At 38.4% G+C, this 26,170-nt stretch overlaps 1 protein-coding gene and 1 pseudogene across 3 annotated transcripts in view; both read left to right on the plus strand.

Moving 5' to 3' along the window:
• On the plus strand, window positions 1-2,025 carry LOC139951456 (uncharacterized; annotated as a pseudogene).
• Window positions 2,026-3,354: 1,329 nt separating this feature from the next.
• The window catches only part of LOC139951729 (cell adhesion molecule-related/down-regulated by oncogenes-like), a 148,121-nt gene continuing 125,305 nt past the window's right edge, over window positions 3,355-26,170 (plus strand). For 2 of the 3 annotated variants that reach the window (XM_071950777.1, XM_071950779.1), the window contains exon 1: window positions 3,355-3,483. The gene's annotated coding sequence lies outside the window, so the exon portion shown is untranslated. The remainder of the gene's footprint in view (window positions 3,484-26,170) is intronic. The other variant, XM_071950778.1, reaches the window with a different exon arrangement.

Genomic DNA, 26,170 nt, shown 5'->3' on the forward strand with positions numbered 1-26,170 from the left:
CTTCCGCACGTCGCCACCAATTTATCCGCCGTTAATTAACTCCAAAACCACATAATTTGTTTCTTACCTGAGAAGAAGGGTTACCACATATATACATCAACAGTTTGTAAACAATGGTCAAAATTGGGCCGTTTTTGACTTCCAGTGACATCGAACTCCGCCATGTTTATGCTGTTTGTGTGTGTGAGTGTTGTTGAAACGGGTTCTCCGTTACTTTATTGTTCGGATTCCGCAAACAGGACAAAGGCTACAACGGATTTGACGATACAAAATACAATAATTACAGATGATTTATTATATACCTGTGCTCAGCTCACAGGAGCCATCTTGTCAACACCGTGTATTCAATCCCACAATGTATTTGGCATTCATGGTGCGCCTAATGGGCAAGTACCTCTCAATAGTAAAGTATGAATACAAAGTGTCCGCTACAGAATTGTAAACACGCTTCTTCATAAGCACATACTTGTTTCATCCTTGCTTTATGCAGCATACAGTATCTCACTGGATTTATTCAATTTCTCAAATTTCCAGCAAACGTGCGAGTCTTCATCAACTGATGACAATGTTACACATGATCTAGGTGCATTTGACTCTTCTTGGGCTCCAACCCCCCGACCAAAGAATGTGGAGTTGCAATCCCTGAACACTTTCCTTATCCAGAGTGGAAGGTCTCCTGTTGATGGACAGCTTCGTCGACCATTAGAAAAAGCATCTGATAGTACCATCCGTTATTATAGAAGAAAGGCAAAGGAAGCTTTTGGTTTAGTTCTCAATTGTTTGGCACCTGGTCAAGAAGATGGGCTTATGAAGATCACAGTTGGTGAAAAAGCTGCTGACTTATCATAAAGTGATCAAGATGTTGACAGCAGTACCAGCTCTCTAGTTGTGTGCTATCAAGCTGCAGACAACTGGTGTACCAAACGACAGATTTTATCAATATTGGCCCACAACATGACAAACATTACATTGTTACTTTGCACGTCAGTGGGCTGAAAAGATTGGCGAGATGCAAGCTGGCCCTTCTTGTTCCAGTACAGGTGTTGAGACTGTCAGTTCTGGAGCAGCTTTGGCCTCTATGTCCCAGGCAATCCTTCCTGGCTGGGCTCGCAAGATTTCCAAGGCAAGGAAGAGGTTTTCACAGCAAGTGAAGGATTTTTTGCTTGCTCAGTTCATGATTGGCGCCAATACAGGAAAAAAGGAAAACCCAGAAACTGTGTCCCGGCGATTGAAAAGTCACTTTCACAGAGATGACTGGTTGACTACCCAACAGATAGCCAGCTATTTTTCACGTCTTGCTCTCCTACAAAAATCTGGGACACTGCCATCAAAGAGCTGGACTGATGTGCAAAATAATGCTGTAGAATTGGTAGAAAGACAGGTTCTCGTGGATGCTGTACAGAACCAGTGTGAGCTTTGAGGCATTTAAATGCATGATGCCATCGGACGCTTATCAAGTGTTCGTTTTTGATTAAACAGTCAGTACTACTCTTCCATTTTTTATTTTTTTTAAATCTCAAAATGTTGATGTTCTCAAACTACACCTAGCCAATTAGCTTTCCAATTGTCTCGTTACCATCAGGGCTGATTTTCACACCCCAAAAAATCCATCACTCAATGGCCAGTACTGCTTTCAACTGTGATGCCGTTTGAGTATTATCTATGGTGTAATACTTGTACCACTCTATCTTGACTGTATACATGTACATGTAGTCAGGGAATACCACACACAGGTAGTGTGAAGGTAAAAACTAAAACATATTGAACTGTTGCACTCATGATGTCAATAAATAAAACCATTGACACTTATTGTGTTATTCTCTAAACTATAATAAAGTCCTGGTGTGTTTATTTTGTTATCTAATGTTTTCTAATTAACTTATTCTGAAGAGGATATTGGCTTTGCAGTACTGCAAATGCCTGACAAGGACCAAATAACTGGCACTGATAGCTACTCATGTGATCATACAAATCAGAAAGGGTGAAAGGCTTGGAGGAGGGGGCTATAATTAAAATATAAATCAGGATTTGAGTATGACAAACTAAACAAAGCATTTAAATATAAGGTCAGTGTCTGAATCTTGAGGAAATTGGTCATGTTTACCAAAAATACTTAATTAAAGATTCAGGGACCAACATAATTGTTTCATGTAGGGTGATGAGAGGTTTGCTTCATGTCCAATGCATCGAGACTACCGTTGAAAACGAGGCAATCGCAAATCACAAGAGGTACCAGTTTTGAATGATGCAATGCTAAACCGCCATTATAAGGCAAAAACAGGCACCTGCCATTTCAAACAAAAAACTGCTGGCAAATATTTTATTGATGCTACCTAAGGACCATAATAAGACCTCTCTTTCACCTGAATGTCATTGCTCACAGATCTGCACTAGTGACTCTACAGCGACTCAAAGATGTGACGCAATTTTGGGGGTACCCTTAAATGAAGAGTTACTGTTGCCTCTTAAGAGTCTTGGTTTTCCAAAATTTTGAGTTCGTGGTTTAGGTCAGGATACTAACCAAAGACCCTGCAAAATTCTTTGCTCTACTGTATTCCACCTTTCAGCAGCAAGCGTTAAAACTTTTGTAGTCAAAAATCATCAAAAACGCAATTTTTTCACTAAAAAACACATTTTTTGCTATTTTTTCTGTTAGGGAGGTCGGATTGGCCAAATATTGTGCACAGCCTCAAGGCTACCTATGACCCACCTACGACCAAAATTTCAGCCAAATCCGTTGACCCCCACCTTATCACGGACTGCATGGTCCTCTCGTGGACAGGCTCTTAACTATTTACAACTTATGAAAAAGAAGAAGACAACTTACCCATCAGCATCTGGGAAGATTAATTCCTGACTAAACTACAAAGTTTTTTTTTAAGCCAGGAAAATCCAATCGGAAAACAACTCGTGTTGGGGACCTTTGAATGTTTGAGGCATTAGCATTATATATTATTTAATATTTCGAAAACCAAATCGAATTGTAACATCGACTATCCTTTGGCCAAACGTGAAGTCAATCAATTCACGCTTCTAATAAATAGCGCCCTCTATTTTTATTGTTTGTAAACTGACACCTCAAGAACGCCGCACGCTGGAATTCAATACCAAGACGAAGAGTGAAAACTTTCTTTCCTCTCATTTTTGGACAAAACTCCACATTTTCTCGTTGTTTCTGCTGGTTTTCATCCAACCCCTTAAAATATTAATTAATCTTCACCATTTTTAAGAGCCTTCAAAAAATAATATCTGGCGGCCACCACCAGAAGTGGGTCAAGAAATGGTGACCCCGGGGTATGTTTACCACAATGATTTGCATAAGAGCGTTGACCCCGGGTTGCTGTAAAAGTTGAACTCACACACAGAGTATGCAATACACGACAACATGGATGGAAAAAGACTTTTGAAGATGTCATCTTTACCTCTGGAATTCCCTACTTTATGAAGGTCCGAGGACTGTACAACAACGTGTGTAGAGTAAAGGTAGGTAGCATACACTGTTTGTAGTGAAATTCCTAGGTCTTTCTCTTTTAAAATTGTGGAAACGTAGGTGGGAAAATGCGAACAATGTGTAAAGTTTTACCAAAGAAAGTGATATGAGTGGACGCAACGTCTTTGGACGAATTCGAAGGAGCTCAACTTGTTTGTGTGTAGTGAGGAGGTGCACGGAAGAAAACTGCTCAAAATGGTTGATGGTCAAACGGTCCTTTTGTATGAAATGGTAAAGCTGAACAACTACAAGATGACTATTATTTTTTTATATTGCTGAATGTTGTCAGTATTTGTTTTTATAAAAACTATACTGATGTTGAGTATTTCCTTTTGTATTGATTATTGGCTGACTGTCTTGTGTAGTCTGACTCTGTGAATGTGATTGTGAAAGTGAGTGTGTGTGTACTAATGTAAGGGGGTGAAAGTGTTACTTCATGAACTTGCAAATTGTACTGTATTCTTTGTGTTTAGTGTCATGACATTGTATACAGTGTTGTGAGAAAATATAAATTTAATGTAGCTGTTGCAGTCTGCAATTGTGCAACAGCTATCAGTTTTTATAACACCCCTTACAAGAATTCTGCCTGCTCATTGGTTTAGAGCGCGTCACATGACATGTCTTAGTTTTGCTAGACGACGGCTGTGTGATAGTGCGTCGGTTTGCCATGCGCTAGTCCGAAGACTAGCACACGGCGTGCAGAACCCAGACGTCCGTTGCGTGTATGAGGATGATAAACTATAACCATTTCGGATTGCACGACACTACATGCAGCAAAGTAAAAGTTTTTGCAATCTGTTATCGGGTCGTCCGTGGATTGTAGCATTCAGGTCTGTAACTTAATAATAGTACAGTATTTAGAAATGTTTGGGGTGCTATAAAACAAATATTGACTGCTTTTACTCGTGCAATGGTTAAAACTATGACTCCCTCGGTGATCCCCGTAGCGTTCTATTTTCCCTCGGCTTCGCCTCAGGAAAATAGAACGCTCCGGGGATCACCTCGGGAGTCATAGTTTTAACCATAGCACTCGAAGCAGTCAATATTTGTGTACTATTTTAGGCTAAAAACCTACAACAATATAGACCCAGTAACTGGGGCACTATACTCCTTTCTTCGAAATTTTGACATTATTACGCCCGACAATGTCGAAATTTCGAAAAAAGGATGCCCGAAAATAGTAAATGGCCTGATGTTAAATACACTACTAGCAATAGCATAGTCTTTCTCGTAGTAGACTCAAAAGAGTGTCGATCACTTCGTTCCCAAATCGCTTTGTACCAAAGTCACTTCGTACCAAAGTCACTTCGTACCCTAAGCCACTTCGTACCCAAGTCACTTCGTACACAAGTCATTGAAACCAAAGTAATAAAAAGTTGTAAAAAAGTAATAGGCCCGATGTTTATCAAGCAGAGTCTTTCTTGAACGAAGACTAAAACATTAAAAGTGTTGTATAATGTAAGACGGATGGTAACTACCAAAATAACTGTGCAGCATTCTTGCATGTATCGAAAAACAAAACAACACAAAAGAAGACTAATATTTGTGCTCCCCGTAAATTGGTCCAACCCACCTTGTATCAAGTGCATTGGATCAATTTAGCGGGATATTTTTGTATGAATCAAAATTGTAATATAATGTTTAATTTAAATTTTAAATTTTAAATTGTTAAAAATACAATTTAAGATTTAATATTAACATTGAGGTGAAATAAAATTCTCACTTGGGTCGAGAATACTTTTTTTTATAGAAAATTCATTTGCCAATCAACCCAAATTTGTGTGGCCAAAAGTTTAATAATAACGTGTTCACACCAATTGGGCACAGTTCTTTATTGTTTACAAGTGACTGGATGTCCACAGATTTTACCTAGGTCTGCTAGCCATTTAATTTTTTGCATCACCAAAACTGGCAATTTTTATCTAGGCTATCGGTACCCAAGAACCTTATGTCATTCTTCTTTAAACTGAAATATAAGTGTATTAATTTTTATTTATTTAAATATTTTCCATAAATAAATGTAAAATTCCTACTGAGATAACATTTCCTTGACCATGTCCATCAACAGTACTAATTATCATATAAATTTGACCTTAAATATTTTGTTGTCCTTTGAAATAATTGTGTAGACCTGGATCCCATTCGTTCGAAAGAAGTTGACCATTTTGTGTCAGCAAAATAAGTACAGAAAAAAAAGTGTGGTACAGAAGACTATGTAATGAGCGTCCGCTAATGGGCAAATCGAGTCTGATTGTGATGTAGAGCAGTGTAGGAAATATGAAGAAGTTTTAGCAAGCTGTGAACAAGTGACTGAAAAACCAATGCTTTAAGTGTTTTAATATCGGTAAGTTGCCAATATAATGTAGGTTAGATATTTTCATGTTGTAGGCCTAGATAGTTTAGAGGAAGACGATTTTCCAGTTGGGCAGTAAGCGGTTAAAGGGTGGCTGCAATGTTTTTTTATTCATTTAAACGATTAAACAGGACTTTTTAAACCTAACATATTTGTTATTATTTTTTTTTAAATGCGCAAGTATTTTTAAAACGGTTTTAAAGAGAAAAGGGAACCCGCCCCGCCCCTAAAAGGGAGCCTTCATTTGCATAAACGTGACGCCATGTCGGTAACGTGAGCTGTACGTCCGTGTGCATAGTACATACACACGTGTGCAGTGTGAGGCCTGGTACCTAGGCGCGTGTAGTTAGGGACCAGACTTTTTTTGCTGATGATTTTGTTTGTATTCCCGACATGACGTCGATGGTATGGGGGGGGGGGTGGTAACAATCCACTTATTTGCTTATGGGGGGTGGGGGGGGGGGGGGGGCGGTAACAATCCACTTATTTGCTAAGTACACAAGTCAGATATATCGGGAATAAACAAAACACATTTTATTGAATGATGTTCAAAACATATTTCAGAAGTAAATGACAGCAAAATTAACTGTTTTATTTGAATCCACTGCAGCATCCCTTTAACTGACCGATCAATAATACAGTTTGAATGGACCCCAAGAACTTCACTCAAAAGGGCAGAGTAACCAAGAACACATGATGTAGTAGGCTTTATTTGATGTTGGAAGCACCAAATGCTGTTCCAATACTTGGCCTAGGCCCTCCACAAAAGAGCTTTTAAAAGCCAGAGTCCAAAAAGGCCCTTGGTGTTTGACAGCAAAGAGTTTTTAGTCAGATAGTGTCGTAAGGCACAAGATGCAAAACTACTGAGAAATCAGTTACAAAAACTGTGATCAGAATTTTCACATGAATGTCAAATCCATCCACATGTAGCAAGGTGACAGCTGGTACCAACCGCATCTCTGGCCTCAGCATCCACAAACAGACACCATCCCTCAGAAATCATAGAAACGATTCATGCACGAATTGTTTCTCAGATTCAATGTTTTCCAGTGAACGGAATCCTTTCTCAAACATCAGCTGCATTGGTTTTCACAAAGGAAGTACATAAAGGATACATTTTAACGATCTGAGACAAAACAAATATTTTAATAAAATAGTCTTTGTGTTGAGTGCCCTGCCCATTTTTTTTTGAAAAAGAAGAAAAACAAAAGCTCTACAATCCAGTATAAAACCATGGAAAACTTAGTGTCAGCAACCACCATTTTGTTTTACTTGTTTTGACCTCATTGTGGGAAGGACCATGTACACTGATTGGCTAGCCCAGGGTGGACTCCTCCGCTGCAGATAATACTCTTGGTATTTACAGCTTTGAAATTAGCCTGGGATCTTTTGTAAGCATTGGATGGTTATAAATCCAATCATGGGCAACTTAGTGCAATTTAGTGCAATTGCTACAGCAACCACCATTTTGTTTTACTTGTTTTAACCTCATTGTGGGAGGGAACATGTACAATGATGGGCTAGCCCAGGCAGATAATTCTCTTGGTATTCACAGCTTTTAACCAGCCTGGCATCTTTTGTAGGCAGTGGATGGTTATAAATCCAATCATGGAAAACTTAGTGCAATTTAGTGCAATTACTACAGCAACCACCATTTTGTTTTACTTGTTTTAACTTCATTGTGGGAGGGAACATGTTCACTGATGGGCTAGCCCAGGGTGGACTCCTCCATTGCAAATAACACTCTTGGTATTCACAGCTTTTAATCAGCCTGGGATCTTTTGTAGGCAGTGGATGGTAATCCACGCCCTGTGTTGATTCTAGGCTATTTCCACTGTTGTGTAATGTTGTTAGAAGCTAGAGTTGTAGTAAACCAGTGTCCTTGAGGTGTAGCTTGGGATAGCGTGGCCATAGACACCCCCTTGGCATGTCCATGCACCTGGTGGATTAGTGTTAAGATGGTGCATCTGGCATGTCTACATAGTGCAATCATACTACATGAATCCTTGTAGTAGCATCCATGTGGTCTGCTAGGGCATGGAGGTAGCTACCTCCATGGCTAGGGCTAGTCAAACCCTGCAAAACATGGAGTAGAATAAAATACAGATCTGTGAACCAGTCAAAATCACTCTAAACAGTGTGGCTGTCCAGTTGAGTAATGAAAATCATCAATATCACACCATGGAGGTAGAGGATCATACGTTATGAGAAGATGTAAAACATCTTGCTTGGAATGTTTCTAGGCATACGTTGTCGCATAGTAAACTTCATGGAAGATGTATGCTGTTCCTTTTCCATCCCCCCCACCACTCATCCAATGCCCTTCCCTCTCTCTTCAGTCAAAATTTTTGTTTAAAACAAAAACACGCCTCCAATGGTTTCAGAATAGCATGTTCCATGAAAGTGCTCTTCACTTTCATCAGCATGGTGGAGTGTGTGGTTAGTGTCTGCACTGTAGTTGTCAATGGGATTAGATGGGATAGTCATTTACGGTATGCATTCATAAGCTCCCCATAGTAAATAACTGCCCCTGTCCACATGAGTGAAGAGAATTGAAAGTGTATTTTCCTTCCTCGATGGTTTTTGAAGCTGCTCAGGGATGGATCTCAACTTACACATTTCATATCAGCATTCTTTCTTAAAGGCAAAATTTAGTTTTTGAAACCTTAAGTTTTTGAAACCTTTTGACTGTTTTTAATCGAACACTTTCGATCTCTGGCTGTTCTCCATTGTCATAATGGGTTAATGTGGCTGGCTGACAAAGGTGCCCTTGCATGCCTGCTTCTTGAACACGTTGTAGCCGCATCCTTTGCAATTCAGCTGCGAAGAAGGATGATTAGCCTCTAAATATTATTATTATTATATAGATAATAAAAATAAATTGTGGAAATTTCATTTTAAAGGTTGTAGCATTTGTTTTTTAGATATTCCAAAAATCCAGTTTAGCCGTCTAACATGTACTAGTAATGTAGGCTATATCCAAGGAACAATAATTTGCGAACAGACAACCAATTGATCTTTAATTTATATTTTTTATTTATTTTTTATTTTTTGAAACTCTCATCAGATAGAATCCACTTAGGCCCGACCACTTCCCCTAAATTACCTCCTTGAAGTATTGACTTTGTAGGTCAACGAGTGTTATTTTGATCTACATTCCGCCAAGAAGGTCAGAAAAACCTGGACTTTTCACTGGAAACTGTGGGTTAATCACTCATTTTATCAGAGAGGGTAGAGTTTGATTTGTGTAGACTTTACCAACAGCAGACTACTGTATAAGGTATGAAGGACTTTGGGTTGTTTTGGGAAAACCCAGTCAGTGTCTCCCTCAAAGACACTGGACACTATTGGTAGTTGTCCAAGAACAGCATTCACCCTTGGTATCCCAACATGCACAAAATAGCAAACCTGTGAACATTTTGAGCTCAAAAGGTCATGAGTCGAAGTTGTGAGATAATAATGGAAGAAAAAACACTCTTGTAACACAAAGTTGTGTGCTTTCAGGTGCTTGATTATGGGACCCCAAAATCTAATTTTGAGGTCTCGAAATCAAGTTCATGGAAAATTACTTCTTTCTCAAAAACTACGTTACAGAGTGAGCTGTTTCTTAAAATGTTTTATACTATCAACAGCGCCCCATTGCTTGTTACAAGTAAGTTTTTAAGCTTAAAATTACTTTGAGTAATTACCAATAGTGTCCACTGCCTTAAACTGTGGGGCATTCTGAACAAATTTTTTGAAGTTTGGCCAGTGATATCAGGGGTCAAATTGTTTCCCTGAATCATAAATGCTTTCTCTATTTGTACATTTAAATTTGTTAAAAAAGAAAGCTAAGCATTCGTACTAATTGCTATTCAGCAGAACTCCCAACAGGTGGAAGAGTTCCTTTGCTTATTTCTTACAATGTGGGTGGCCTACTTGTAATCCTCTTCAAGTATTACTTCCCAATTATTGATCATTCTTAAACGTAAAAGGTTGTAATCAATAATAACCCCCCTTCCAAGTAAGAATGCTAATCCCCTAATCGGATAATCAAAGCATTTGTTACAGGAGTTGAGCCATTGATCTTTGGATATTTGGAAATCCGAGACGCCTGTACGCCGGTCGGTAGGCTGGTCGTTGTTTCCATCCTGTTGTGTTCGCAAAATCCAATACGTGACCCGTTGGCTGTAGAGGGCGCTATTGATTTTGGGATTGATGTCGAACCTTGCATCCTCCGAGAGAGAGAGAGATCAAGAAAGTCTTCTCAGTATTGTAACCCGTTGATCTGTACAATGATCATAACCCTTTAAAGGTACTGGACACTATTGGTAACTACTCAAAATAATTAAGCATAAAACCTTACTTGGTAATGAGTAATGGAGAGCTGTTGATAGTAAATCATTGTGAGAAATGGCTCCCTCTGATGTAACATAGTTTGAGAAACCAGTAATTTTCCATGGATTTGATTTTGAGACCTCAGATTTAGAATTTGAGGTCTCAAAATCAAGCATCTGAAAGCACACAACTTCGTGTGACGAGGGTGTTTTTTCTTTCATTATTATCTCGTAACTTCGACAACCAATTGAGCTGAAATTTTACACAAGTTTGTTATTTCATGCATATGTTGAGATACACCAAGTGAGAAGACTAGTCTTTGACAATTACCAATAGCGCCAGTGTCTTTAAAGGCACTGGACACCTTTGGTAATTGTCAAAGACCAGTATTCTCATTTAGTGGTATCCCAACATATGCACAAATAAACAAGTTTCAAGAGAATAATGAAAGAAAAGACACCCTTCTTGCACCAATGTTTGTGCTTTCAGATGCCTTAAAAAAGTTAGAAATTATCTCTTTCTTAAAACCCATGTTACTTCAGAAAAGGCCCCCAGGCCATTTCTCTCAATTTTTTATCAACAGCTCTCCATTGCTCATTACCAAGGTAGTTTTTATGCTAACAATTATTTTGAGTAGTTTCTAATATTGTCCATGCCTTTAACTCCAGATCTCTCGGATCAATTGTGCAGAATGTGAGAGGCTAGAGCGTGTTAAATGGGGGCGTATTGTAGCCCGAGTAGGAATCAGTTAACCTTCTGCGTGGAGGGTTAAAACTACTCAACCTTTGGAGATAATGGTAATGATGAGAGCTCCAGAGGGCGCTATTGATCGGTGGGTCGTAGGAGGGAATCCAAGATGATGATCGCAATTGATGTGACTGGCTTTCTTGACAGGTGTTTTATTAGGGCCTAATAATTAGGCGTGCCAGTTTTCGGGTTTGGGGGAAAGAAACTGGCACAAAGACTAAAGGGTTTGTTGCTGTAAAACATTATTGTTATAAGACCAGGGTAGGATTCAAAATGAGAAGCTCGTTGACCACATAGGCCTAGCTATAATTACTGTGTTTTTGGAGCTTATTTATTGGATCTTGTGTGTAATACTTCCAAACTTGGATGAGCCCTGCTTGCGCTTTGTATGCTGTTCACAGAAATGGATTAAGACCTTGTTTGTAAACCTGACACTTATGACAGTTTTGTAAACAATGCAAGTACAGGGTGTATTCGCTGGACCCTGTCGGGTCTCTTAAAAAAAATCCTGAGATGGGATGATGTTTAAGACCGCGTTCCCACTGGTTACACAATTACGAGATCCCGACCCCTCAAAAGGACGTGAACCGCTGTCGCGTTCCCACTTGAGTATGATCGCGCATTGATCCACCTTTTGTGAACGGATGTTTGCCCTAAGTTTGTGGGGTCTGGTCCCACTTTGATCCTCCTCCTGAGGTGGATCAAAGTGGATCGCCCTTTTCGAGAAATTGCGGGGTCTGATCGCCCTTTTCTCGAATTGCGGGATCAATGCGGAGTCCAGTGGGAACGGGGTCTAAGTTGTGTCTTAGTCGGCGGCTACAGCTACATGTACGACTAGAATTCCACAACATCATTATGTGTTGAAATATAGGACACCTTTAGCAACAGCCTTAAGCTTTAGCCGAAGCTGCCAGTGTGGATGGCATAAATACAAAGTCTTGTTCAGTCTGCAAACCTCCTGAATTGTAACAACTTCAAGAGTTTCTTGGTCTAGAATAAGAGAAGATCCAGACCATCAGCCACTTTAAGCAAGATTATTCTAATGTCATTCAGGGCTTGGACTTAACACTGGCCTGATGCCAGTGATTTTAGTGGTGGGCCAGTAAACTTATGAATATCTAAAAGTACCTCACTTTGTTATATAGTTTCTAAAAAGACACTGGACACTATTGGTAATTGTGAAAGACCAGTCTGCTCACTCAGTGTATCTCATAATATGCATAAAATAACAAACTTGTGAAAAAGTTACCAGATAATAATGAAAGAAAAAACACCCTGGTCACACAAAGTTGTGTGCTTTCAGATGTTTGATTTCGAGACCTCAAATCTAAACTTGAGGTCTCAAAATCAAATTTGTGGAAAATAACTTCTTTCTCGAAAACTACTTCACTTCAGAGGGAGCCGTTTCTTATAATGATTTATCAACCTCTCCCTATATTCTTTACCAAGTAAGGTTTTATAATGCTAATAATTATTTTGGGTAATTACCAATAGTGTCCACTGCCTTTAAGTTAAAAATATCTTCCAATTGTATTGAAGAATACTTTTAAATACCATCATAACATCATAACACAAAATTATTGAAACATTTTCTTTGTGGTTGCTCAATGAAAGCGGGTCATATGATATGTTCATTTTAAACTGCACACATAAAGTTCTCTCTCCTTACCTTCTGATCTTATAAAAACTGTAACCTACAAGCTCTGGGGTCTTGTGGATTTTCCCCCTTAGTTTGACACCCCCACACCTTTCTTATGAATATGCCCTTAGCTCTGGCACTGACTTGGAAACTTGTGGCATTTTATACACGTGTACATTTAGGGCCTACCCACAGTACTTTTCTTGTTTTACCCGGTAAAGTTTTAAGTTGTGAGATTACAAACACGTAGACCGAGCATTAACTTGTTGAAATTCTTTTCAAAGCTTTGTGACGGGACCACTTCAAACCTTCTCATGAATAGCACACCATGAACTTAGTACCAATGAGTTCCTTTCACCTCAGAAGTGCCGGAAGTCTTTGGGTCCCCCTCGGGTTACCTGCCCCGGTAATCCATCCTGGAGCTGGAACATCCACACTCTGTACCCTAAACACCTGTCCCATCCTACGACCCCCGGTTTGACCTGGTCGAATCCTTAGCTTGAAAACACCTCCTTGTATAGATTCCCTTCTGTTTTGATGTCAGGGCTAGAATCCATTGAATATAGGCTGTCGGGTCTGCTTTCTAGAGCCTGGGGCCGGCCACACATAACAGCTTGGACACAAAACCATTCTCAATTGCCTAATGCGTGCTCGTGATATGTAGCTTGACCCAAAAACCTGGTTAACTCGTATGTTAAAAGTGAACTCTACTAAAACTAGTACATTATAAGGCTACATTTATAATGTACTCATAGAAGTTATTATCACCACAACATTCTTAAACTTACCAAAACATAATTTTGGTAAGGTCATTTTCTTTTACTGCCCCTACTGTGAAACAATTTACCATGTACCATTTATTATAATAAACTTTCATAGCTTTTGTGTAAACCTTCCCTCAAGCCTTCTTTAAAGGAACACGTTGCCTTGGATCAGTCGAGTTGGTCTTTGAAAAGCGTTTGTTATAATATGCATATGGGTAGAAAGATGCTGTAAAAGTAGAATACAATGATCCACATAAACATGCCTCGAAATTGCACGGTTTTCCTTTTACCTCGTTGACTTACACGGTCGGCCATTTATGGGAGTCAAATTTTTGACTCCCATAAATGGCCGACCGTGTTAGTTCGCACAGTAAAAGGAAAACCACGCAATTTTGAGGCAAACTTGTGTGGATCATTGTATTCTACTTTTAAATTATCTTTCCAACCATGTGCATTTTATATCAAACGGTTACAAACACTTTTTTATAGGCCAACTCGTCCAATCCAAGGCAACGTGTTCCTTTAAGTAAAGGTACTGTCATTAGATTGATTTTTGTGAACGTAATGTCGACGTAATAGATAGGCTAAAAAAGGCCCTTTCTTTATCACGGTTTTCCTCATCTCTTCATAATTTCCCTCTTTTTACTGTAGAAGATTTTCTGTTCTTCCACTATGCTGTGTATAAATTGTGCCTAAAGTACTTTTTTTTAAATGAGATTTCACCAAACATTTACAAGGCCAGGCGACCACTTCAAGGTAATACTGATTGGGCTGTCAATTCCTGTCTCTATGGTCAATCCAATCAACTGTCACCAGGGGAATGTTGAAGCAGGGTTACCCCCTTCACTTTATCTTACAAGGGATGTACATGTAGGCATGGGTATCATCATAGAGTACGATACCATCCACTAGGAGCCTTGCTGATAGAGCAGAATGCAGTTACCTTCCCAACTTTTCATTTCATGAAGCAAATACTTTAATAGTTAAGTGCCTTGGCTCAATGGCACAAGTGTCATGACCAGGACTCGAACCCACTTGGGTCGGGTGAACTAGACCACACTTGGCCACTACAGGCTAAAGGAATTCAAGCATGCTTCTGTAGCTCTTTTGTGAATTAAGTGTCATGTCACAGTTTACATGGTCTATAACAAGAGAACAAACTTTAACAGCGTACAAAGAGGGTGCCATGACACAAATGCCATGATTCCCCCCCCCCACTTTTGTACAATCACACCCGTTCACATAGTTCTTTTGTTAGATTGCATGCTTAAAAGCACTGGAAACTATTGGTTATTACTCAAAACAATTGTTGGCATGAAAACTTTATGAGTTGTGAGCAACGGAGAGCTGTTGATAAAACATTGTGAGAACTGGCTCCCTCTGAAGTAACGTAGTTTTCACTCAAATACTACCTGAAGCCTTTTAGGCATCTGAAAGCACACAAATTTGTGCGACAATGGTGTTTTTTCTTTCATTATTCCCCTTGCAACTTCGATGACCAATTGAGTCCAGATTTTCACAGATTTGTTATTTTATGCATTTTGGAATACTATGGAGACGGAGATACATTACATGTATAAACCAACTGAGAATACTAGTCTTTGACAATTACAAAAGGTGCCTAGTGCCTTTAAAATGGCTTGATTGTTTGTAATTTATTAAAGTAAATAAACACTTGACGATTACTAATACATTATACAGTTACTAATAACACAATCTATTTTCTTCCTTCGTCCTAGTTTATTATCAGTAAGGTATGAATGCATTTGTTCAGCATTCCTTTATTCTTTTTAAAAAGTGTTATCTGGATCTCGTTTGAGTTTACTTTGTGATGTGTGCATAGTACACATTGGAATGTGCTTCTTAACACCTCCTACACAAACTTGTTGGTTCACATTTTATATTAAACAGTTAAATGCAAGGTTGGTCCACATGCATAAAGCTGCGATGCAAACAAATTTAGAAACTTCTAAGCGCCAAAAATCACTTCTGAATAGGAACAGTGAGCAAAAATGCAAGTGTCATGGTTGTATAGGCCAACAAAAAATATCAGTTGATCGTCCTCGGCCCACTCGTTTTTTGGGGGGCCGCATCCTTTAAAAAATTTTTTTTTCATTTTTTTTAAACCCATCCTTTCAAAGGATTGGCCTAGGGACTTGAACATGTGTAACCGTCTGTTTCATAAAACAAGTTTAATAATCCGATCCTGTTAACTTTGAAGGGACACCAACGCCAATACCAGGTGCAACAACTGGGCTCTGGGTAGTTTTCCCAGGCCTGCCCTCCTCAGGTGGTTGCACTCTCAGGCCTGTACATTTGCTTCGTTTTTGCATGGTTTTTGTAAGGGCAAGGTCACAAAAGCATTATCTCCTGGTAAAGGGGGCCCTATGAGGAAATTATAAATTTCTACTGGAGCATTTTAAGGGCACCATGGCAATGAGCAGGGGTCATGGAGGCAATCACCCTCGTTTCCTTCGTGAAGTATCGGGCCTGTGTTCACAATTTTGACTTTTCTATCGGCATGTGCTACCCATGTACAGTTTGTATTCTTATCTCAAAGCGACTTTGCCACTGGTCTTCAAACTTTTGACATGCAGTACACGCACACCACTGAAGTTTCGACAAAGAATTATTGTAAGGGGGGGGTGCCATCCAGCAATAATACACTGTATAAATGAAAAGAAATATCTTTTCGTTATGACCGCAAAATTCAACTTCAAGGAGGCGCCCAAGCGTTAAGATCACAAATCCTTCCCCCACAACTGTTTATCCAGTACCCATTTGGGCTTGCGCGAGGTGTTTTATCCCCCGACGAAATCCGTCGTGTAACTTCCGCGCGATTACCCCCGGCCCTTTCATACCCGCTTGGCCTCACTATTGACTCGGTGCCAACGGCCTTTGGTGGGTAACACTAATATTTTGGTGTGTTCGGGCATTGTTTTTACACCTAGGGACCGGAGTCTGCGTGTCGTGGTTTTCTTTTGTCGCGCCGACGTGAAATTGGGACACATGACTGAGGAGGTTTAATCCATGCTGGCAGGTTTTAGCCCACAAAAAGCCGGGTATTTTCTTAGCTAGAGTCACTCATGTGGATTTTTTGTACCTTCTGGCAATAAGATCTGTCTGTTCAGTTTGATGAAGGGCTGCTTGACTAGTTGTCTGTGAATGCTGGTGGTTGACTTTTAGGTAACTTATTTCATTTATTAATTCTGGTTTTGAAGCCAAGGTCTCTCAAAAAGCGAGCTGTCTGTTTAGCTTAATGAAAGGCTGCTTGACTGGTTGTCTGTGAATGCTGGTGGTTGACTTTTGGGTTAATTATTGCATTTATGTATTCTGGTTGTGAAGCCAGTGACTCTCGGAATTAAAGGAAGTGGACACTATTGGTAATTGTCAAAGACTAGCCTTCACAGTTTGTGTATCTCAACATAAGCATAAAGTAACAAACCTGTGAAAATTTGAGCTCAATCGGTCATCGAACTTGCGAGATAATAATGAAAGAAAAAAACACCCTTGTCACACGAAGTTGTGTGCGTTCAGATGGTTGATTTCGAAACCTCAAGTTCTAAATCTGAGGTCTCGAAATCAAATTCGTGGAAAATTACTTCTTTTTCTTAAACTATGGCACTTCAGAGGGAGCCGTTTCTCACAATGTTTTATACCATCAACCTCTCCCCATAACTCGTTATCAAGAATGGTTTTATGCTAATAATTATTTTGAGTAATCATCAATAGTGTCCACTGCCTTTAAGGGAGCCTAGTCACTATTACTAGCCAATATGGAGAAAAGACATAGAAAGAGTTTCACATTTACAGGCATGATATTCCTACTTTTGTAGGTAGAATAAAATCTACTCTGTGGTAGTGCATTAGTACAAACATGTAGTAAGACAAGTTCTTAAAGTCAGTACTCACTATTGATAATTACTCAAAATAATTATTGTCATAAAACCTTTTTTGATTACAAGTAATGGGGAGAGGTTGATAGTATAAAACATTGTACAAACATGTAGAAGACAAGTTCTTAAAGTCAGTACTCACTATTGGTAATTACTCAAAATAATTATTGTCATAAACCCTTTTTTGATTACAAGTAATGGGGAGAGGTTGATAGTATAAAACATTGTACAAACATGTAGTAAGACAAGTTCTTAAAGTCAGTACTCACTATTGGTAATTACTCAAAATAATTATTGTCATAAACCCTTTTTTGATTACAAGTAATGGGGAGAGGTTGATAGTATAAAACATTGTGAGAAACAGCTCCCTTTGAAGTGACACAGATTTCGAGAAAGAAATAATTTTCCACGAATTTGATTTCGAGACCTCAGACTTAGAATTTGAGGTCTCGAAATCAAGCATCTGAAAGCACACAACTTCGTGTGACCATGGTGCGACAAGGGTGTTTTTGCTTTCATTAATATCTCGCAACTTCGACCACCGATTGAGCTCAATTTGTTACATGATTGTTATTTTATGCATGTTGAGATACACCAACTGTGAAGACTAGTCTTTGACAATTACCAATAGTGTCCAGTGTCTTAAAAGGCAATGGACACCAAAGACTAGCCTCCACAGTTGGTGGGTCTCAACATATGCATAAAATAACGAACCTGTGAAAATTTGAGCTCAATCGGTCATAGAACTGGCGAGATAATAATGAAAGAAAAAACATCCTTGTCACATGAAGTTGTATGCGTTTAGATGGTTGATTTCGAGACCTCAAGTTCTAAATCTGAGGTCTCGAAATCAAATTCGTGGAAAATTACTTCTTTCTCGAAAACTATGGCACTTCAGAGGGAGCCGTTTCTCATAATGTTTTATACCATCAACCTCTCCCCATTACTCGTCACCAAGAAAGGTTTTATGCTAATAATTATTTTGAGTAATAACCAATAGTGTCCACTGCCTTTAACAGAACATAATCAGGTACCGTACATAACACATGGTGTTACTGCTAACCAGACAAGTTTTAACACCCAGCCACCTATGTCCGTTTTACACTTGACGCACCTTTTCTGGGAAGAAAGTTTCCCAGCCTCCTGAAACTAATAAATTTTAGTTGCCAACAAATAAAACTTAATTTTTTTCAATTTTTGGTGGGTTAGACGATGAAATTTTGAGCTACATGTAGACTCATCAAAACTAAAAACACCACTGACCTGAATCATTAACCTAGTCAGGCTCCATCTTTTAAAAATATTCCGCATTTCTCGCAAAAAAAGACAAACTGTCCAGGGCTTGTGTACCCCTAATTATCAGGGTTGAAAGTCAACAACTCCAAGGGTAAATTAAATATTGGTCCATTTTTCAACAATCCATAAAAGCCATTATGATTTACAGGATACAAACAATTGGGTTTACATTTTATCCATGCTTTTTGGTGCGAGGTGTTCTCTCTACAATAGAATGCACCCTGTAGCTATGAGGACAAGGCCACATGTGAGAGCGCCACCTTGTGGTCAAATTTCATATTAGGTATTCAACAAGAGTCAAGTTTGTAATTTTTGTCCTATTACTGTACTGCATTAAGTTGTTACTTTTTGTAACCTCTGTTTCCCCATGTCTTTGCCTTGGTGCCCCTTCAAAAGTTTCCCATTGACTTTAGATTCTCAAATGGAAGTGCTCTTTGCAAAATGAAAATGTCCTTGCCCTTTTAAAGATGAAATTCCATGCCTGGTCTGTGTGCAATAACCCATACAGTTCCACCCTTTAAAGGAACATTACAGAATTGGTTTTTGCTAACAAAACAGTTGCTGGCAGTGTAAGCACTTTATGTAATCCACCGTACATAAACTGGCAAAACTGTAGCAGTTTGAGATCGATCGGCCATCTGCGCAACGAACTCCAAACGGGAAATTAATCTGATTTTTTCCCGTAAAATATAACATTTCAGACAAGGAATGTTTTCTACTATCATCATTATCAGACCTTGTAAGTTTGTATGTAACTCTGTGATCTTAGCCAAGTTTTTTTCCTTACCAATTCTGTAATGTTCCTTTAAGTCGTCCAAGTCACTCACTAGGATTTTGGCTCCAGCGTGACCTGTAAGAGAAATAACATTCTGTCGCCGACGGCAACATGAACAGCTTGTGCTTATGCAAACAAGTCGGAGCATGTACCAAAACATCACCAGTGTTTATTAAAACGAATGGTCACACAACATTAACAACATACTCTCGACTGTCTACATTGTTAATGTTCTATGACGACCTAGATTGGTTCAAGGGACATAATTTCTTTTGAATGTTCTGGAGCCAGACGTACTTCATTTTATCCTTTTCCGGGGAGAGATTATGACATCTAGTAACATGAAATTATGGCTAGCTTAAAATAACATCATTATTGTTGGTAGAAACCTGAAAAAAAAAGAAAAGTAGATTGATGTATAAAATTAAAGGGCAAGGGCACCAAGGCGTTTTCAAATTGGTAAAGTGCACCCTAAGAAAAAATTGTAAAAGAAAAACCTCTACTGGAGCATTTCAAGGGCACCAAGCAATGTCTAAGGGGCACGGAGGCAATCGTCTTTGCTGCCTCCGTGAAGTTTCAGGCCTGTATGTAGATTTGTTCGAGAAACATAATATCTTAAGAATTTTTTGGAGTCTGGCATACTTTATTTTTTTTTTCCTGGGAGAGATTTATATTATAACACAGTCAGCAGAAATTTTGGTTTGCTAAAAATACCATTCTTATTGTTGGTAGAAACCTGAGAAAGGAAATGTAGTTTGATGTATGATTTATTCAAGGGACATAACATGTTTTGAATGTTCTGGAGCCCGTCGCACTTATTTTCTTTTGGAGAGAGATTATGACAGAGTCAAATGAAATTATGGCTAGCTAAAAATAATATTTGTATAGTTTGTAGAAACCTGAGAAAGGAAATGTAGTTTGATATATTTTGGGGAATGTCGCTGATGTAAAGAGAAGGGAGGGGAGGGGGTTTACATGCCCCCAAATTCTACCTCCTCGTCAGATTTTAAAGTAAATGACACAAAGAAAGCCCTGAAAAGAGGTTTGAAGGAAAAATGTCAGGAAAATTATTGACAGAAGTTTTATGGTTTTGTTTTAGAATTGTAGATTCTATGGTAGCATGTGGAAACATTTGAAAATACCAATTTGATCTGATACTTTTTCTTTGACTCTGTTGTTGATTGGAAGAAGGCCAATCTTGCAGCCGTTTGCGGCCGCTATTTGCATTACAAGCCACTCGCGGCTGCTGTGGTCTCTACATGTAAGTGTGCATTATCCCTGTTGTGAAAAGTTCCAGGAGTAATTTAAGACTAAATGAAATTGAGCACAAGAGGGCGCTGATCTCAGCCATTGTTAAGAAGCTGAAATAACATGAGTGTTAAAGCTGAGTGTGCAGTCAAGTCTTCACAGGATTATTGCTTTTCCCATTGAATAGGGTTTCCTCCCACATCTAAAACTAACACGTCTTTTCATTGGGTTCTTTGCAAGTTTAGTGATTAAGCTTACCTTGGTTGACTTCACAACCAGGAGAACTAATAAATGAAATTACACATTTACTCCAACACTTTGGTAAAAGCTACATTACCCACCCACTTTCAAGCAGCACCTTCATTGGACACTTTTAAAACATTATTTAAAGCCAGTGGACACTATTGATAATGTTGTCAAATACCAGTCTTCTCACTTGCTGTATATCATTGATATTATCAACATATATGCATAAAGAACAAACCTGTGAAAATTTGAGCTCAATCGGTCTTCGGAGTTGCGAGTAACTATGAAAGAAAAAAACACCCTTGTCACACAAAGTTGTGTTCTTTCAGATGCTTGATTTCGGGACCTCAAACTCTAAACTTGAGGTCTCGAAATCAAATTCGTGGAAATTACTTCTTTCTCGAAAACTATGGCACTTCAGAGGGAGCTGTTTCTCACAATGTTTTGTACTATCAACCTCTCCCCATTACTCGTTACCAAGTAAGGTTTAATGCTCATAATTATTTTGAGTAATTACCAATAGTGTCCACTGCCTTTAACCCTTATGTGCACAAGGCGGACGCTAGGGACCACCAAAAACACGTCAAATTTGACTTTAATAAACAGTCATAACTTAAAAACTACAACCCCCAAATATACCACCCTCATTCCGTTGCTAAGAGCGAGTGTTTATCTTTCGTTTGGTGTGATTTTCAATAGGGGGGTGCTATTGAAAAAATTTTGGAAAAAAAACACGGTTGAGCATGTTCTTTTTTTTGCTTTAAAAAAAAATGAATCTGTGCACCAAAGGGCTATAACCCATGTGTGTTTTCAATCTGGTTAAATATAGCGCTTAGAAACTAACGTATTTAGCGCTCTATAAATGTTATTATTATTATTATTTGTTATGTACACCTGTACTTCCCTGCAAACCAACTTTATAGACAGAGCACTCAAATGCAGGTTGATCTTTGGCCAATTTGACCCAAAGATTTAGTTCTTAAAGGAACACATTGCCTTGGATCGGTCGAGTTGGTCTTTGAAAAGCGTTTGTAACCGTTTGTTATAAAATGCATATGGGTAAAAAAGTAGAATACAATGATCCACACAAACATGCCTCGAAATTGCACGGTTTCCTTTTACCTTGTCGGCCATTTATGGGAGTCAAATTTTTGACTCCCATAAATCGCCGACATGTAGTTCGCACAGTAAATGGAAAACCACACAATTTCGAGGCAAATTTGTGTGGATCATTGTATTCTACTTTTAAAACATCTTTCCAGCCACATGCATATGATAAAAAACGCTTTTTATAGACCAACTCGCCTGATCCACGGCAACGTGTTCCTTTAAAAACTTTAAATAGCTTTTTATTAGTGTGCAATCTAAGTACTCATTTTAGGTTTTGCAGTAAATCAGCCAATGATGATAAGTGCTGGTTTATTTAAAAAAAAAAATTAAATGAATTAAACTGTTAAAGCCAAGTAAAATAAATAACATCTTGTCTGGACTTTTAGGGGAGGTCCTTGTTGTTAAAAAAAAATGTATATATTCTTTTCAAAATGGTCGCCATAGCATTCTACTGCAACTTCACAGCCCAAGTTTTTGCCAACCGAGGTACATGTAGAAAAACTATGGAAAGCCATCAATGCAAATCAAAAACATATATCCATAGTTTATAGAAATTTGTTAAATACCCAAGTAAACAAAATAAATGTATCTTGAAATAAATGGAAACAAATCAATCATAAAATATATTTCAGCTCATGAATCTTTACAGAAAATGATGAATTTATAATTAAAAAAATTAACCTGATCAATTGATTGTTTGAAAATGGTTATAATATGAACATGTTCTTAATGTCTTTAATTTCTGTTGAAGGTTGCCATTTACGTTTCTGTGTCCATGAATTTTGTTTTTAAATCTTTTTTTATTATTGTTTTTTTTTAAATAACAAAAAACAACAAAATCAGTACCGTCTGTTTAAAAGTTTTTATTGTTACGTACAATGTACATGTATAACCGTTTCTTGATGGTTGTGCATACCTCAGGCCTCTGTGTTAAGTAACATGTGGAATAAATAGTACAAAAAATATGTACATTACAATAGTAGGCCCACTATGTACCTCCATGGTACAGTACATGTGTCCGTAGAGTAAGGATGTAGGGTGAATGCAGACCAGAGTACATGTAGACCAGGCCACCCACCATGCCACACCATTTGCATATTGCCCACAATGCCCCAGTGGAGCTTATAATGGGGTCGAAGGTCAAGTGTGAGATTGACAGCAACCCCATCAAAGTTGAGTCCATTTTTGGGGTGAGTCTGTGCTTTGGCTGGCAATGTGAGTGCTGATGCTATAGCAGCTTGCTGTCTTCCAGAGCCGAATGTATAGTCTTAGTGCAAGACGTTATTGGCGAGTTGGTCAACCTACATGTACATGGTATTGCCATATACACTCAACGCTACACACGCCTTGACTATTCAACCGATAGAGGGCGTTTCTGTAAGCCACAATCCCGCCAGCAAATGTGGTCAGGAATGCAACTTTTCAGCTTTTCCTCTCCCTTTTTCCTAAAAAGGATATATAGAAAACTGAAAACCACTGTTTACATGTTTGTGTCATTGGCCATTTCCTCTTTTTTTTTGCAATTAGAAAGTTGCATACAAATGGTGGGGTGATCTGGAAGTTTTTGAACACTGCCCGCTAGCGTTCGATAGTAATGTGCGCGGTGAGGAGAAAAGTTGAGCGGGGGATCGAGATAGTTGAGTGGTAGTGAATAACAACGCCTTGCATCAAGACTACTAAATGTATTCAAGTTGGCTTTTTACACTGGACCACATGCCCGAGGCCAGTGGTTTTAGTATCGGGCCAGTAAACTCATAACCAGCCAAGTCTGGCTGCCATTGTATTTTTTCAAATTACGTTCAATTATTGAAGTCTAAAGATTACCGTACAATTCTAATGACTCCTTACCGATCTATAAAGTTCAAGCTTAAAAGGGTTTTGATACCTTTTGTAGATCAAGTTTGTTGGTTATGAATCCGTACTCACTGTGAATGAAGATGTATCCTGTAGAAGTGTCAGCTTCATTGGTCATCAAGTTTTTGAGAGAAAAGAAAAAGTGAAAATCATACAGCGATGTTTTCAGGAGAGTCGCGTAAACGTACATTTAATACCAGTTCTGGTAATAAGATCTTTTCTCAAACAAAAATACACACCTCAGCAATAATATTTAAAGGAAAGCTTTCTACAATGTACCATGATAATCTTCATCAATCTGTAATGTTAATCTGTGGACATTGTGTTTCGGGTCGTAAAAAAAGTACTAAAGCCATTTAAGACTCGTCTCTTTGACTTCCTAACATTCCATTTTGCTTTTTATCTCCACGTGAAATTTGGTTAACTCTTTTGTCTTAAATTTATAATAGAAACATAAATGAATTATTTGGTCTTGAACTACAATAGCACACACAACAAATTCCTCTCAACTTAAAAATTGTTTTTCTTCTGACATCTGCCTACCATTTTGTATCTCTCCCTGCGCTACAAATCAACGCTGCAGAACCCCGACCCTTAAGGTCATCAATTTCAAAATTGTCATCCCCAAGACATCAGGCTGGTAGTTATCTCAATAAATAGAGATGGATGTTGCGTCAACATGAGCTTGAAGAAGATGATAAGAAGATGGCATGTAACATCTGTCAAGTTGTAGATCTTCTTGAAGACATGGTACAGCTCTTGCTGAACTCGAACGAAGAATCTTCTCTTTAAAGCCATTGGACACTTTCGGAACGGAAAAAAACCCAAAAGTTCACAGATTTACAAATATTTTTACAGGGTTTACAGAAGGTAATGAAATATTAGTCCATGAAATGCTTTACTTTTTGAGAAAACATTAAAACAATATCAACTCTCGATTTCGAGAACTACGGATTTATTTTAAACACATGTCATGACACGGCGAAACGTGCAGAAACAAGGGTGGGTTTTCCCATTATTTTCTTCCGACTCTGATGACCGATTGAGCCTAAATTTTCACAGGTTTGTTATTTTATATAAGTTGTGATACACGAAGTGTGGGCCTTACATAAAAATGTTTACCGAAAGTGTCCATTGGCTTTAAGTGCTCCTTTTTGTTTGCATTTTGAACCTGAAAAAAACCCAGCTTTTTTAGTTTTTGGAAATTCTGTATTAGAAAAAGTAAATAAGTCTTTCTCACCCCTAAGGACAATTACATCAAGGAGAGAATCATGTTTAAAAGTACCAAAGTTATACCAGGGCAGGCCCTGTTCTGTAATGACTCTGTTATTGTCAATAAAAATGATGGTGAGAAGTACTGTAGCTTTCGACAATGCATTATGAGAAACATTTCACTGTGAAGTACTGTGGTTATGGAAAAATGTATCACTTTTTGTCCCCAATTTGAATAAGAAGAATTACCGGTAACGCTTCTAAGATTATACATGTATACTTTTATTCCTAAAAGGGATTTCGATCCCGATTTTGGGCGACATCTCAAAAACACGACCACCTTTTTAAATAAAATTGTCATGGATAGTTTTGTTGTACGTCTGTATATTAATATTGTCTTCATTTATATAGGGTTGAAAAATTCGAAGCTCTCCAAAAACCAAACGTACAGACCCTTTAAATCAGGCTGCCTGTAAATTGCCCTGAGTAAAAAATTGTCTTGATCTTCGAGAACAAAACAATTTGAAGCTCCGACAGTTCCAGAAACAATTCTGCAGTAATCCCTCATGATTTTATCCATATAAGGTATTTTTTGTTGTGTCCAAAGTCTCCGTCGCGCGATGTTTTCAATCCATGTGCAAAAAAGCTGTTTCAACATTGTTTAATTTTCTAATGTACATTGTTGATAAACACTGTGTTGCACTGTGTTTGAGCTCTTTGTCATATTTCTTCGGCTCAATTTCTTCTGATCCATCAGGAATAAATCTTTCTGTCTGTCGGCTTCTTTGATATTGATGTAGAGATGGATACATTTTCCTCATCTCTCCTCCTTCCTCCCCCTTACAAAAGCCTTCTTTCAGGGTTCTCCTGAGGTATTTTAAAGCTGTGGGGCTTTCTGGACCAAAACTTTGGAACTTTGGTCAAATGATGCTGAATTGAACAAGATCCTCTGAATGTTTTCATCTTTGTGTTTATCTTGGTTTTAAAAGACCATTGTGCAATCTGGATCATTTGTAATGGTTTTATCTTAAAGACAGTGGACACTATTGGTAATTACTCAACTATCAGCATAAAACCTCACTTGGTAACGAGTAATGGGTAGAGGTTGATGGTATAAAACATTGTGAGAAACAGCTCCCTCTGAAGTAACATAGTTTTTGAGAAAGAAGTAATTTTCCACGAAAAGGTCTTGAAATCAAGCATCTGAAAGCACACAACTTCGT

The sequence above is a fragment of the Asterias amurensis genome, chromosome 19 (assembly GCF_032118995.1).
Source record: "Asterias amurensis chromosome 19, ASM3211899v1".
Classification (NCBI taxonomy): Eukaryota; Metazoa; Echinodermata; class Asteroidea; order Forcipulatida; family Asteriidae; genus Asterias; species Asterias amurensis.